General features: G+C 36.9%; 1 long non-coding RNA gene across 27 annotated transcripts; it reads right to left on the reverse strand.

Annotated features, from left to right (window-relative positions):
* Positions 1-705: 705 nt before the first annotated feature.
* Positions 706-16405, reverse strand: LOC136247318 (uncharacterized). 27 transcript variants are annotated; one of them, XR_010697374.1, is made up of 10 exons: positions 12514-12696; positions 12187-12289; positions 9096-10660; positions 8543-8631; positions 5516-8500; positions 5377-5468; positions 3589-5321; positions 2052-2674; positions 971-1031; positions 706-895 (listed from the first exon to the last, which is right to left on the reverse strand). It is a non-coding gene; the product is annotated as an uncharacterized lncRNA (long non-coding RNA). The 27 variants fall into 27 exon arrangements; XR_010697378.1 differs by having other exon boundaries at positions 5516-6384; positions 6460-6512; positions 8304-10660; XR_010697373.1 differs by having other exon boundaries at positions 5516-6384; positions 6460-6512; positions 6652-10660.
* Between the last annotated feature and the right edge of the window lie 219 nt (positions 16406-16624).

Here is a 16624-nt window from a genome sequence, read left to right on the forward strand (position 1 = left end):
GTCCTTTTGGCACAGAAAGCAATGTCAGACAAGGTATTCTGAATTACGGAGGTGTCAGATTAGAGAGGTTTAAAGCCCACATGATTACCGGGACCAGTACACATGTACGTAAAATGTCTTTTCTAGTAGGCACTGTTCAATGCATACACTAAGCTGGGAGATTAACATAGAATTCAAGTTGAGAGCCTTGATTGTCTTAGCTAGCAGAAGGCAGATGCTGCCATAGCTATATAGTTTTCTTAACACCACAGTGCAATACTTAACGTCTAAAGCTACTGTGTAGAAATTTGTGCAACTGTCTTGAATTGAGTTCATTGTCATTTTCAAGGATTGTTGTAAAATTCATTTGTTATTGAAACATGCACTTTGAAGTGTGCATGGTGATTTCTCGGACCCCAAAAATGGACAACTGTTATCAATATGGAAACGCTATGTACAAACTCATTAGCTTTCTGAAAAGCACTTTAAAATGTGCTACTGACAGAGTTCCTGGAAATCTATAAAAGGATATGGTTATGTCTGCCAAGTTATGTTTCTCACAACTGTTTTAATTCATTTTCCTGAAAAGCATTTCAAATATGCAGACGTTGTTGACAGTCCCAAGTCTAATGTTACAGGTATTACTCATTGAAACGTCATCTAGCAAAGCAACCTCGTCAGGAAATTTCCTTGTCCCATCACAGGTAATTAACTCAATTAACTAAATAACTAGTTGTAATTGATTATGCCTCTTAGCTAAATCACAACACTGCCAAACCAAAAAAATTGTCAGCTTGTGTCAACTATTAGTTAAACCATCGGTTACATCAGTACTAATTCCTTATGAGCCTATACAAAATAATATACCATCATTCATCAAAAGAAATTCTGTTCCAGCTGCTATCACTTTATCAACCTGAAAAATCGAACAAACAAATGAGTACAGCTACAAACACTATACTGGACACCTGCACACATGTGCAGTACACACCTGCCACTCCACTTTCTTCTTTGCCCATCTCATCTAAGAACCGTTGTCACTACCTCATTACCTGGAGTAAGAAATGTACATAATGGCTCAGAAAATATTTCGTTGTTGTGCATGGTTAGTTATATGATACAGGCAACTGCTCTGACTACCAAGCACAGTAGTGATGTTCTTTATCAGTTAAAACAAATTGTGACACCCATAAAACATCTGCTACTTCTCACATCCTATTTCCTCCAATAAATCAAGTTGACCACGATACAACCACACTTATCCCTAGTACTGTAGAAACCCCCAATGTATAATCTTATAGGGAGTATAGGGTCACCACCTTGCAATGACGAGGCTAATGCCATCAGCACTTCACACGCTAATGATAACAATGTTGATAAATATACCTAGCTCTTAATCTTCCATTACTAGTGTTATTTTATATGCCTTACTGCTTTATAAAAATTTCCGCCTACAGACCACTACATTCTTTTCATGTGTGGGGAGCCTGGGAGGAATGTAGTGGTATGTATGACTACGCAAAACTACGCAAATGAACAATGTTGATTTTTCGTAGAATGTGTTGTTTTCCTACAATATAGCAGAATTTACCCATCATATTAGCATTATGCTTGATGCTTCAAAGCACCTATATACTATGCTCAAAATTATACCAGAACAATAAGCTGGTGTACACTCTCTAATGTAGTTTACTGGACAGACAGTTGCTATGTGGCTGGCATAACTGAGCTTTAAGATCAGTCAACTGGTGATTATTAATGAGTTGGTTTACAAATGAGAAATGCAAAGCAACGTTCACATGCCACAAAAATTCAATTTAGCTATATGCTCTGTTTACATGGTACTGCGTAGTCAGTCATACATACCACTACTTTCCTCCCAGGCTCCCACACACAAAAGGAATGTAGTGGTCTGTAGGCAAAAGCAGTAAGGCACATAAAATTATATAGCTGGTTAAACAATTGCTCACAAGCCAGTAGCTGTTGTTTTTCATATACATAAACTGCAAAATTCTTAGTTAAACAGTTAAACATGGAAGAAGGGGATCTAGGTGTACTAAAAAACGACTTACCCTGAGAAAAGTGCAACACCTCCGCTGGGAAACAGTATTGGCACAATATGAGTGATACCATTACTCGGCACCCTGTGTTCAAAACCACATAGTTCCAAGAGTGTAAATCAACTTTAGCCAAGTCATACTAAATTATATGAACTGCCCAGGTGTCACACACCCACACACACACACTCACTACACTGTAATTCATCCAGTGTGGAGCCATTATGGGCAAGAATTAGTCTAGGTAGTAAAGTGGTTTTCAATACAACACGGATAAAATTTTACAGCAACATTGCAATAATCGCCATGGCATTGGGTTAAAATATGCACTAGTGGAATGCACTGTATTTCAAGGAGTTAGCATAATAAAAAGAAAAATAGCTAATCCAGCTAATTTTGCACTAACCAATACTTCATAATAATGGCAGTAAGTCTGACTTGAAGATATTTTCAACTGAACTAATAGTAATTATTGAAATATCACCATGTCACCCTGGTTTTTATTATGAGATTATCACACAAAGGTGGTGTATGCTACAGTGATAGCTACTGATGCTTTTTTTGGTCTGTTAGTATATACATCATCTATCAAAAGAGGTTACTGGCTCTTCACCACTGATTTTCTGGAAGATTCCAATCTGTAAGTATTAAACCACCATGTATCACAAAACATACAATACAACTCCATAAAATTGTAGCTACAGTAGCTATATAATATTTAATCACCATGCATTACACAGCAAATCCATCTGTGGTACTTAACAGTAAAGTTATATAACCTCAAAGTTGTTCTACAGCTTTTGTAATAGCACCATGAAGATAGGCAGACCATGTATATCTGAAGTGATTCACTGAAAGTCTGCATTTCAGGTATTTGAACAACTATGCATGTGCATAGCTAAACCATTAATCTGTAAAGAAAAACCACCCAGTAGTGTTAAAATGTATCTAATCTATCTCCTTATCATTCTCTTGTGCTCTTAACAATGGAATCACTTCAAGTTATTTACTACAATGGCAATTATTGCATTCATTATGCACTATAGTTTGTGATTGCTGCTCCTGTAGAATAAGTGCATTTGCTGCTAAAAAATACGATGAAAGCTAGAGTATCTAAATATCAAGTTAACACAAGGCCATTTATAGAGCAACTGAATGCACCATAATATTATGGTGTCTAGGTATAATTAGCTATACTGATTCATGAAAAAGCTACAGTCATAATAGTTATTGCAACTATAATTTACCCCGTGAGAACTGATCAGTGTATTTTTGAAAGATCAGGTACTGGTTGTGGTAGCTGTTAAGTAGGCCAAGACTATTTGTTACAATCTTTAGTAGCTCCTTGGTATAGTTGGGACAAACATAGCTAATGCATATAATGACATATCACATATCAGAGAAGAGATATGATTGTATAGGCTGCTTGCACCTGAAGCACACATTGTAGTAGCTATTATTAAAACTATGATAGTACTTCAGACAACTAGTTACACCAGCTGCAGCATTACATCATTGTTTGATAACATTTCACTCTTATTCTACTGCAAACCTGAGATGGTCATCATGTAATTGGGGATGAGATGGCTGTGTTGTCTATTAATAGAGACAGCTAACATGTACACAGTGTTGTGCCAAGTACAGAGCTTTGTTGTCTGGATAATCACCCCAGTAGGCTTTGTCCTTCTTGCAGGTTCCTATAGAGGAATACCGAATAATACACATTCATAAATGTGCTAGTTATCATGTATACTTTAGCCGATGAATCATGCCACACAAGATGAGGACACTATTACCTGTTTACTCATACTATACAAATTTGATCCTCATACTGTGAATAAGTGATAAGTAAACTTCAGAAACTGGTTAAGCATATTCATGCAGTTAAAATCAATTTGCAAAAGTTCAGATCAAAATACTCTAATAAAGCAGTCAACTACCCTAATAGAATGGTCATATTTTGCATTTAAAAAAAAAAGTTATTTAGTTCACCTGTACCAACACAGTAAAAATAACATCTCAGAGTGTTTAAGGCCTGAAATTTCCTGGAGGCTGGGGCATGCCCACCCAAAATGAAATCCATGTTTGTTGTATACACATTAATATTGCTCCATGCCATCTCTTAAATCTTTACTGATACTATGCTGGCAGAAGCAGCAAGCATAAGCAGCCAATATCACTCAATTTCTAACATTATGCTTAAAATGTCACCACACATCAATATGATTACATAGAGTGCTTGCAACTGAAGTATGCATCATAGTATTATACACACAGCTGAAACTAAATGATTTTAGTCCTAGCAACAAGCTACCCCAGAATTTTTGATAACATTCCATTGTTATTTCACTACAAACCTGATGGTCACATCATGTACACTGTAATTGGGGATGACATGGCTACGTTGTGTATAATTAGAGATAACTACCATGTATGCATTGTTTTGCCAAGTTCAGAGCTTTAATGTCAGACTCATTAAACCAGTATTGGCTTTGTTTTCTTGCAGGTGTTCCTATAGTGGAATAATAAAATTAATAATAAACATTGACTATTGGGGAAATTTTTAATGTGTGGGGAGACAAACCATCTATCAGTTATAGAGTAGTCACATTATCACACCTCATTTAAATCATTTGATGGTGTTGCTCACTCTGCGCTTAAAAGGGATTCTGAAAAAATATTATTATCTGATAGTGTGTAATTACATGATGTGTGAAACTATGTAGCCAGCCTGCCTGCCAATCACTGGCTTTATCCACAAGATGGCTCCTGTGTTTACAGTGAAACCTCTGTAATCCCACACTCATTGGAATGATAAAATTGCATCAGATTAGCAAGGATGTCAGATTATCAAAGTAGCATTACATAGAAACAATCTTTTTGGCACATACTGTAAAACAATTTCACAACATAGAGATATTCCGGATTACAGAGGTGTAAAATTAGAGAGGTTTCAATGTGTGTTTAAGCTAAAATGATTACCAGGATCCATTACACCTGCCTGTGTTGGCTGCGTGTGACTTGTCTAGGAATGTAGCAGGCACTGATCCAGATAATAACCAAGGTGGGTGGCCATTCAAGTTGAGAGTCATGATTGTCTTTGCTAGGAAAGAGCTGACAGTGATATCGTCTAGCTTGCACATTCCACATGTGAAGCACACATCAGAGTAGGATAATAGCTCAGGTACACATATCATTATTGTATCCCAATACAGGATGATCAAGAGTAACACCAGTGCTTTGAAAACAGATAAATTACATGTTGTATGCTTGTAAAGATTATCCCTGTGTAATTTAGGCTGGTGATACACATAAGTGACTATTATCATGGAAGACTAACTTAATCTTTTCAGACGTTAGCAATATTCAGCCTGTCCTGATTAGTGTGTAGGTCGGAAATATGCTGTCTGGTTAAGCATCCTCCACACAGAGCTAGAATAAACTAACCATAATCAATTCACACACATACACACACGCACCTGCAGACCCACACGCACTCTCACATCCACACACATACATGTTGTTTACTAATGAATGTCAGTTTATATTTGAAAAGATGTCCAGTACTATCATTTTCCTTGATATCTACTATGATGGCATCAAAAACATTTGGTATGATGAAAAGTTGGGCATTGTCAAAAGGCAGAAGCTGCCATAGCTAGTTTTCTTAATACCACAGTACAATACTTAATATCTAAAGCCGCTGTGTAGTACATACAGATTTGTGTAACTGTCTTGGAAATTTAAACTGACAACTAGATGTGGCATCACCATTGTCCAGGAATGTTCTAAAAATTCATTTGTTATTGGGAAATGCATGTGTCAGGTGATTTTTCGGAACCAAAAATGGGCAACTGTTGTGTAACGCTACCAATATGGAAATGCTATGCACAAACTCATTAGTTCTCCAAAAAGCACTTTAAAATGTGCTGCTGACAGAGTTTTTGGAAATCTATAAAAGGATATGGTTATGTCTGCCAAGTTATGTTTCTCACAGCTGTTTTAATTCATTTTTTCCAAAAAGCATTTCAAATATGCAGACGTTGTTGAGAGTCACAAGTCTAATGCTACAGGAATCACTCCACCGAACTGTCATCTAGCAAAGCAACCTCATCAAGATATTTCTATGCCCCACCACAGGTAATAAACTCAATAAACCAAACAACTAGTCACATTTGGTCATGTCTCTTAGCTAAATCAAACAAAATAATATTGTCAGCTTGTGTCAACTACGTATCAGTTAAACCATTGGTAACATATAGGTACTAATTCTTTATTAGCCCATCTGTAATGATATACTATAATTTATCAATAGAAATTCTGTCCCAGCTACTATCACTTTGTCCACCTGTTAAACCAAACAAACAAGTTAGCACAATTACAAACACTACACTAGAAACCTGCACACATCTACAACACACACCTGCCACTCCACTTCCTTCTTTGCTCACCTCATCTAAGTACTGTTGCTACTACCTGGAGTAAGAAATGTACATAATGGCTCAGAAAGTATTTTATCGTTGTGTGTGGCTAGTTATATGATACAGGTAACTCGATAAGCAGAGTAGTGATGTTCTTTATCAAATATAGTCACACCTTGATAACACATGCTCACTTCTCAAGTCCTATTTCCTCCACAAAGTGTCTAATATATAACTCAATTGGACCATGATGCAACCACACTGGTCTCTAGTACTGTGGTAACCTCTAAAATGATCTAATAAGGAGATTGGCGCCAGCTCCTTGCAATGATGAGGCAGCACCTCACACTCTAAACGATAACAATGTTGATATATACACTGTATACCCAGCTCATAATCTTCATTTACTTGTGTTGTTTTGCATTTCCTATTTGTAAACCAATTCACCAATAATTACCAGCTGACTGATCTTAAAGTTAGGATGACAGCAATGCAGTAACTGCCCATCACTGTGTGTTCAGTAAACTACGTTAAGGAATAGGCACCAGCTTATTATGCTGGTATAATTTTGAACTTAGTGGGTACATTGTAGCATCAAGCTACTAAGTAAATTTTGCTTTACTGTAGTGAAAACAACACATGCCACAAAAATAGTTATAATGCTCTATTTGCATAGCTTTGTGTAGTCATACCACTTCCTCTCAGGCTCCGACACACAAAAGGAATTTAGTGGTGTGTAGGCAGTAATTCTAATAAAGCAGTGAAGCACATAAAATTATAGCCACATGTATTATATAGGTTGACAAGTTCTAAAGCATTGTTCACAAGTCAGAAGTTGCTGTTTTCTCTATACAGAAAATTCAAAGTTCATGGAGGGTGGGGGAAAGGATTTGAACATAAGTGTGACGAAAATAGGTAGCACTGCAGCATGGCATATTAGGTAGCATTAAACAGGCTAATGTTTATCAGAGAATATTACTAATGGTAGCCTTTAAAGTCAAAGAAGCAACCTGGTATATATTTCTGATGTAGCAAATAACATCCTTTGCATTTACAGTCCCCAGCTAACTTAGCTTTTGTTAAGTACCACTGAGATTGGCTGTTTCAAGTAACTTATTGAAAACTGACTCAATCCTTTCATATGTAAACAATTTTTCGACTGATCATCAGTTCTGATTGGTGTAAATGTGGTTTGATAATGTATTGTAAAAAATGTTGAAGAATCCTAGTACTTCATATCCTACCTACACTAAGATAGTGATATAAAATAGCTCAACACATAACCTAATAAGGAAATTAGCATTAGCTCTAAACAGTGACAACCTTAAGGCAATCGGCACTTCATATTCCAATGATAAAAGTATTGATAAAAGTAACTATATAGATCATATAATTATCTATTACTAGTGCTTCACATTTTTAAACCAGCTCATCAATAACCACCACTTGGCTAATCTTACAGCTTAAGATAACAGTCACACAGCAACTGTCCATATGTTTCTGTCAAGCAAAACACATTTTAGAGTAATGGTATCCTTTAAGATCAAAGAAGCATCCAGATATTTTCTGACAAGGTGAAAAGACATCCTTTGTATTTCAGTCAGCAGTTAGTATTAATAGGTTTGTATAAGTACTGATGGGATTGGCCCATTAAAGTAATTCATGGAAAACTGACTCAATCCTTGTCTGCCTGAGTTCTTCTGTCTGGAGTAACACACACACACACACACACACACACACACACACACACACACACACACACACACACACACACACACACACACACACACACACACACACACACACATACACACACGCACACACACACACACACACACACACTCACACACTTGTCCTATCGGTAAGCTACCGAAGATGGTCATGTTTGTCCTGAATGGGACAGCAAATACGAGTATTGAACTGCTAATCCTCTCTTGTTTTTGAACCATCTCAGGGACATCTGACACTGCACAATGTACATCTCTCTGTTCACTCACAGGCTCTAGTCTCTCATCAAACACTAGTGCCTCTTCTTGTCGCTACCTGACTGAAAACTTCTACCAAAGTCTTCACACACTACTTTACTTGTTGATGTTTAATGTTGAGCTGCCTGAGTCTCATCTTGATGAGCTACTACATCCCAATGTCCTCCATCCTAGTCTCTTCGTTCTGACCTAACTTGTAATCATTATGATACTGCAGTATCTCATACCTATAACTTTCTTTCACAAGGAATAACCTATTCAGCACTCTATTTAGCAATCTCAAATTAGACCCTCTACATCTAACAATGTTCTGACATTTTAAGATGCAAAACATCAACACAATAATGATGTTTTTGATTTGATTTAGGTACCTTAAAGGAGTAACTCCTCTGCAGGGAAACAGTCTTACATGATAAGAGTGATGCCATCACTTGGCACCCTGTGCTCAAAACCATATAACTCCAAGACTGTAAATTAGCTTTAGTCTGTTCAAACTAAATTGTATGAACTGCCCAGACATCACACACACACACACACACACGCACACGCCCACGCACACACACAAACTAGAAAAACATAGCTAACTAACTTATACACACATGAGCAAACATTCACACATGAGCATTCGCACATAAACAAACATGTAATCTAACCTGTTTTTCACTATAATATGTCAGGTTACATCCAGAGATGTCCAGTATTATCATTACCCTTGATGGCTACTATAGTTACCACAAAAGCATTTGGGCAAAGTGAGGTATAAAGGCTGGCACAAGGTATACAGCTAGTTGCTATACTTAATGTCTAAAGCCATGCAGTGTGTAGAGCATACAAGTTTACGTAACAGTTGTGGGAATTTATTATGGCAACTAAATGTTGCATCATTAATTTCTGGAAATTTAATAAATTCATCTTTTCTTGGAAATGTACTTTAAGTGTCACAGATGACTTCTTTCAACCCATAAATGGATAACTGCACTATAAAGTTATCACATTCTACAAAATTCAGCAGTTCTTGGAAAGCACTTTAAAAGTTACGAGTGCTGCTGACAGAGTTCCGGAAAATCCAGTAACTGCCAAGTCATGTGTCTTAGAAATGAGTGATTGACATTTTCTTAAAACTATGACACTTTGAATTATCCTATAGTTTGTTGACAGTCCTGATACTAACACTACAGGAGATAGCTAACAAAGCCACCTTAAGACTAGTCTCATTGTTTATATCTGATTTTTCTCCACATTGTGTCAGATGTAGATCTACTGGACTTAAGCAATGGCATTTGGAGAACACTTTAATATTTGCAAAAGTATGCATGGTTTTTTATTCTGGTAAGAGACCTGTACAGACACCTAGTAACAAATTTTGACAAACAAATTGCATACCTTTTGGATTACTAAGGTTACAGGGCCATTGTCTAAATAACTAATTGCTAGGATTCTTAAGTGAATAAACACCCATCAGAAATGATGTAACCATCACCTTGGCTATACCTCAGTGATTATTACATTATTCCTTTGGGGTTGTTTACACACTACACATACACACACACATACAAACAAACACATATAAGCACATGCACACACGCACATGCACACATAAATGCACACAAACACCCACCGACAAACATATACACGCACATGCACACACACACATACACACAAACGCACACACACACACACACACACACACACACACACAAACACACACGTACACACACATGCACACACACACACACACACACACACACACACACACACACACACACACACACACACACATGCAACACTGCAATTCATTAGAATGGAGCCATTATGGTGAATTACCAATAATTAGTCTAGAGTCTAGGCAGTAAAGTGGTTATTCAGTACAAGCATGGGGTTTTACATCAACAACTACATTAACTGGTGATGATTTGCACAGGATTATCAACAACATGTGATGAGTTTAAAATGATAGCATAGTGTTCACTGAAACTGATTATAATAACACATCATGAACTCACCAATATCCTTCCTAGTAAAATTGAATTTTACAATGCAGCTATATGTGTTGATCAAGAAATTTACCTTATAACAGACAACGTAGGTCCAACCTGCTTAGGTCCAGTCATGGATTTTTTCTCCTTTCTCCACCTTTTCAAACACACTTTCTGTAACAACTTTAAGCAGGCTGTAGGACCAGGTGTCCTACAGACCTTCAGCACTTGTGCTGTAAAGCCTTAATAAATAAATAAAATAAAAATAATGCTTGATCAGGAAATAATAGTTGATAATTGTGTTCTGGACTATTATGATAAACCTGCAGTGATGTCACACAATTTACAGTATGAGGTAAAGATGAAGATCGCCATGTCATTGGGTTAAAATGTGCACTAGTAGAATGCACTGCATTTCAAGGAGTTAGCATAATGTAAAGGAAAGTAGCTAATGCAACTAATTTTTCACTAACCATTACTTAATAACGGCAGTAAATCTGACTGGAAGATAATTTCTACTCAATAATCCAAAATATCACCATGTCACCCTGGTTTTCATTATGATAACACACATATGTGTGTAAGCTATAGTGATAGTGATGCTGTTTCTCGTTCTGGTCTGGTAGCATATAAATCATCTACTACAAAAGAGGTTATTGACCCTCTCGCCACTGAATTTCTGGGAGATTCCAATCTGTATGTTCGAAACCACCGTAATTATCTCATAAACCATACAACATAATCCGATTAAACCATATATGTGACTGGATCTGGGAAAACTGGCATTATCGTCCATGTAAGTAGATTCAATTTTTCACCAAGAACACAAAGCTACATGAATAAACTAATTTCACAGTCAAAATTAGCTAGACTTGAGTAGTCTTCATTTACTGGCTACTTTTCCCAAACACAGTGGCAATCTGTACATGCAGTTTTGGGTCTTAATAGAGGTCTGGTCAGCCTGTGAATGGCTGTATCTGGCTATACAGCTCCGTGGTGTTGAATAAAGACCTATGTTGTGAATTTCCTTTCATTTAAGTCAGTTTTGATACTTGAATGCCCCGTAACTTGGCCTAATTTATCCCTACGCCTTTCTTTTAAACAGCCTCTTGCCCTGCTTCCAGGCCCTCGCCACCCTTCCCTTTTGGAACTTGCCTGATTTAGTCAGTTTCGGTTTAAAAACTGTCTAAAATTGTGGAAAACTTAGCTATGGACTACTTGCACAGTGGATGCTCTGAAAGGTAAGTAATTGTTGTAAAACGTGCGAAAATTGGTACCACTAGGCCACCAATTGTAGATTCCTTGTTTCCTGTCACCCGCCCTTATGGTAATTTTAGAGCTGCATACAAATTTATTATTGCATTTGATAGTCACGTGATCTAATCATTTTTGTTTATAAGTACTAGTGTGAGCACATGGTGTATTATTGGAAAGGTAGTGAGTTTCTGATGTTGTTTAGCGCCAAACAGCATGGATAACTACATAGTTTGAATCCATTCCAACCTCAGGCCGGATTACAAGCAGTGTATCTCTTCAAGTAGCCATTGGTGAACAAGATACATAAATGAACAGGAGTCCAACTCATCTGACAATACGTTATTAATGTGTGTGGAACATATGGAAAATTCGTACTGTTGCAGTTGATGGCTAAATTGGTATTATGACCACAAGTATGATACACCCAGCCAGCAAACTCTATAAAAGCCTTTAAAATTTGGTGGCTGCATGCTCAGTGAAAATGAGGGGTCTGCAACACTTCTAATCTAACCTTCTATGAGATTTGAATCTTGATGAGTCCCAGTGAAATCAAACAAATGTTACATCTCTGCTAAATCTTAGAGAAAAGTAGTTAATGGGCTCCCTTTAATATCCTAGATATTAAATAAAAGATTTTAACAACATAATAAATAATAACCGCCCAACTGCACGGTATATTTTAATACTTAAAACCGGCATTTAATAGATCTACTCGACACTTTAAAATAGGCGATAAGACCGGTTTATATTATATAATCACAGTGAACCTGATCTATAGTATTATGTACTTAGCTAACGATAACCCCTACACAGTTATATTAACACAAAGTTGTCTTACAGTTTGCATAACAGTAGCTATAATGAAGATCGCCAGTCCATATACATATCTGAAGTGATTCACTGGAAGTCTGATTTTCAGGAATTAAACAACTACGCATGCGCGCATCTAAACCCACGAGGTCATTTATCTGTGAAGCGAAAACTACCCAGTAGCTATAGTATTAAAACGTGCCTAATCTATCTCCTTACCACTTTCTTTCACTTCAAAGTATGCACTAGAATGACGATAACCCAAACCACAAACCAATCGATTATGCAACATTACGCGTAATAGTTCGCGATCCCTTTGTGGTTTGCTCGATTAATGACCACGGGCGCCTCTGCGTATATACACATAGTAGAGGGCCGAATTAAAAAAAAAATTGACGAATTCACACTTCATACAATTTAGTCAATTAGCTAGTAGTCGTTGTAGGGCTTTCACTTCCCGTTGGCAAGAATAGAGATTTCTTCTTATATATAGAAGCATTATTTGCCTTCTTACATACCAAATGTGTGTTAAAGCTAAGTTTGGAATCAGTCATAACACCTAAGTATTTAGATGAACTTTAATGGTTAGCCATATAGTAAATACAAGTAATTTTAGTGAGATCTGTAAAGTTATACACTTATTCACATTAAACATCATTAACCACTTATTTGCCCATTCTTGTAAATTTTGCAAGTCTTGCTACAGAACTTCTTGGTCTGTTTTGTTGTTTATCTTCATATATAATAAACAGTCATCTGCAAAAAGGCTGCAGGATGATGATATGCAGTCTGGCAGGTCATTGATGTACACCAAGAACAGCAAGGGGCCTAACATAGTCCCTTGAGGTACACCACTGGTAAAACCTACTGGGGTTGATGTAGAGCCATTATAATATTATATAATTATCCCTTTGGGTACGAACATTAATGATGAGATCCACTGGAGAATTGGTCCTCAAATACCATAATAATGCAACTTATGTAGCAAAAATTGGTGAGATACTTTGTCAAAGACTTTACAGAAGTCTAACATGATCACATCAGTTTGTGCTTTATTATTTAGATTGAGGGCAAAGTCATTTATGGTATGAATTAATTTGACCATTTTCTGCAACATCCTTACTGACATTCTGGAATAATACTAAATGCATCAAGGTGGGACGTTATACTTGAATAGATAATATGCTCAAACACTTTGCAGCATACGCTTGTCTGGGATACAGGACGATAGTTATATGGGTCACTTTGGCTGCCTTTCTTAAATAGAGGGATTACTAGTGCAGTTTTCCAATCACTGAGTAATATGCCCCTGCTTAAAAGAAGCTGTAAACACTAGACTTAAGCAAGGAGTAACCTCGTAGGACAATTCTTTAAGCAATATAGGTGGTATTTCATCCAGACCCATTGCTTTGTAAGGATAAATTTCAGATAATAATTTAGCGATGCCACCAGTGTCTACATCTATGGTGGGCATATCTGGATAAAGAATCTTTCCCATATCTGGCAGTGCAGTACATTCATCTTGAGTAAATACCAAGTAAAAATATTCTTTCAGTATGTTGGCTTTAGCAATATATGTGGAGTAAGCCTTTCCATCTTTCTCAAGTATGGGAATTTATTTCGAGTCTCTACACAGAGATTTGATGTGTTGGAAAACTTCTTCTTTCTGTCATTTTGGTAAGGTGCACATATTATTTGGTACATGTATTTGGTACATGTTATTGTGACTCCTTTTATATTTGCTTTTAAAGGAGTTTGTACTCTTTCCAGTGTGTTGAGGATTTGTTAAGTTATAGCATCTTTGGGTTTTCTTCTTATTTGCTTTATTGTTCTATTAATCCATGGTTTGTTACAAGTACCTGACATCAGTTTTGAGGGAACTAATTCACCAAGAAGTAATATTTTGCAGTGAAATCCACAGATCTTTGACAGGTATGTCAATAGAAAATTCTTCAATAAAACTGTTACTTAAAGTAGAGAACTTAAGTCGTATCTCATCAAAATTTGCTGACGGATTAAATGTATATAGATGAAAATCAAGAAATTAACATAAAAACATGTAATGATACTTTTAAAAGTGCTTATGGACAATAATTTTGACAAATTTTATTTTAAATTTTATGAATTAGCTACTGATTCAATCAAAGTTGTCATTGATTTTTGTTACTTCAGAAGTTCCTTGTGTAGCTATAGTTCTATCAAAGCATTGGCTAAAAACTATTATATGTAACTAGCCCTAAGCTGAGATTGCACAGGGTTAGGGAGGGCATAGAGTGTTTGAAGTAAGTACTTTTGTGCTGTATATTGCCAGATTTTCCAAACAGTTAAAAGTAAACAGAGGACTTGTGTGACAAAGTATCAGTAAAGAAGAAAACTGTGTAGGGATTTCTGACTAACTAGTGGGGACTGGGGTATGTTCCCTTAGGGAAATTTTTGAAACTCAAGTATGAACCTGCAAGCAATTCTAGAGAGTGATTTGAAATCTAGCAAACTAAAGGGACAAATTTAAAACTAATAACTATGTATATAATTACTTGCAAGCCTTGTTTTAAGGCAATTTTATTTTATAGCGTACTTAGAAAAATTAAAAACTAGGTGGATTGTAAGGCAATTTTAATTAAGACAAAATGGGAAGTTTTTTGAAAATGGTGATTTCAAGATTGGATCTTGAAGTACTTTTAGATCTGACAAATCTCTAGTAAAAGAGTTGAGATGTACAACATGTACTAAGCATATGTAACTGAGTTCATAGGTGGTGCAGCTGGCTTTTTGTCTTAAGTTTTACAACTAACCCAATTACCATTACAAGTATCATTTACAACTAACTTCTTAGCTGCATGCAACTATCCCTTTTTGAGCCCCTGTATTAAAGGTACTATTTCTCATGATTCTATCTATATAATTACGTCACTGTAAATTCAGAAGAATGAGGTTCATACTACTGGTATGCTACCTGTGGTCACTTAGTATGATGCACATGCGGTCACTTAGTATGATTTATTGATTATAAGTACCCCCTCCCTAGTTGATAAGTGCCACTCTATAGAATGGGTTTGTGAGTATGGCAGCAGGTAGCATACCATTAGTATAAACTTCATACTTCTGAAATTACAGTTAAGTAGTCCAAATTTAGGGTTTGGGTTCAGCTTTATCCAGTAGCTAAATCCAGTTAGGGTTAGGATTTGGGTCCAGCCATATTCTTTAATTAGTCTTGTCCTCAAAAACCTATTCTGTGGAGTGGCAGTTATCAATTACGGAGGGAGCACTTAATCTTAAATGTACCACTCTGCGTGGGCAGTTCCAAGACACCTCCAGTGCCATAATTTGTATATTGCACTGCTGCAGACCGCAGCGAGTGCATAATAACTTATAACGCACTGGTTGCGGTTTTGTAGACCACAACGAGTGAATTATAAGTTATAATGCACCGACCGCAGTGCATTATACAGATATTGCACCGGCTGCGGTTTTGTGCTAGTCTCGTGCCCAGACCGCTTTTTTTCTTATTGTGTGGGGGCGGAGAAAAGAGGGTCTGGTGGATCTCCAATACATTTTTTGTGCAGCCAGATCTACAACTTTTGGGCATCGTTGATTAGTGGTGATGGATAGCAAAGGCTTGTTAACGAAGCGACAATAGGAAATACGGCGCGCGTACCCAAGGATGCAGCCTTGCTAAGCAAACGCGCGCCGTATTTCCTATTGTCACTTCGTTAACAAACCTTTTTTTATCGGTAATTAGTAATCATAAAACACGTACATACTGAAAACTACAACATACTACTACTACTTATTACCTAACTATATACTTATTACTACCTTAACAAACCTTTGCTATTCATCACCACTAATCAACGATCCCCAAAAGTTGTAGATCCGGCTGCACAAAAAATGTATTGGAGATCCACCAGACCCTTTTTTTCTCCGCCCCCACACAAAAAGAAAAAAAGCGGTCTGGGCACGAGACTAGTTTTGTGCAGCATAGCACAAATGCCGGTGGCGAAGACCACTACGACACTTCACCTAATAGGTGGAAAGACACTTCACAGATCACTCGAATTCTTTTATAGCCTGACATGTAAAGGTCGATTGTGGGCCATAACGTCACCAATACGTATAATGTTTACAAGCAGCCAATGGCG

Source organism: Dysidea avara, chromosome 2 (genome assembly GCF_963678975.1).
Source record: "Dysidea avara chromosome 2, odDysAvar1.4, whole genome shotgun sequence".
NCBI lineage: Eukaryota > Metazoa > Porifera > Demospongiae > Dictyoceratida > Dysideidae > Dysidea > Dysidea avara.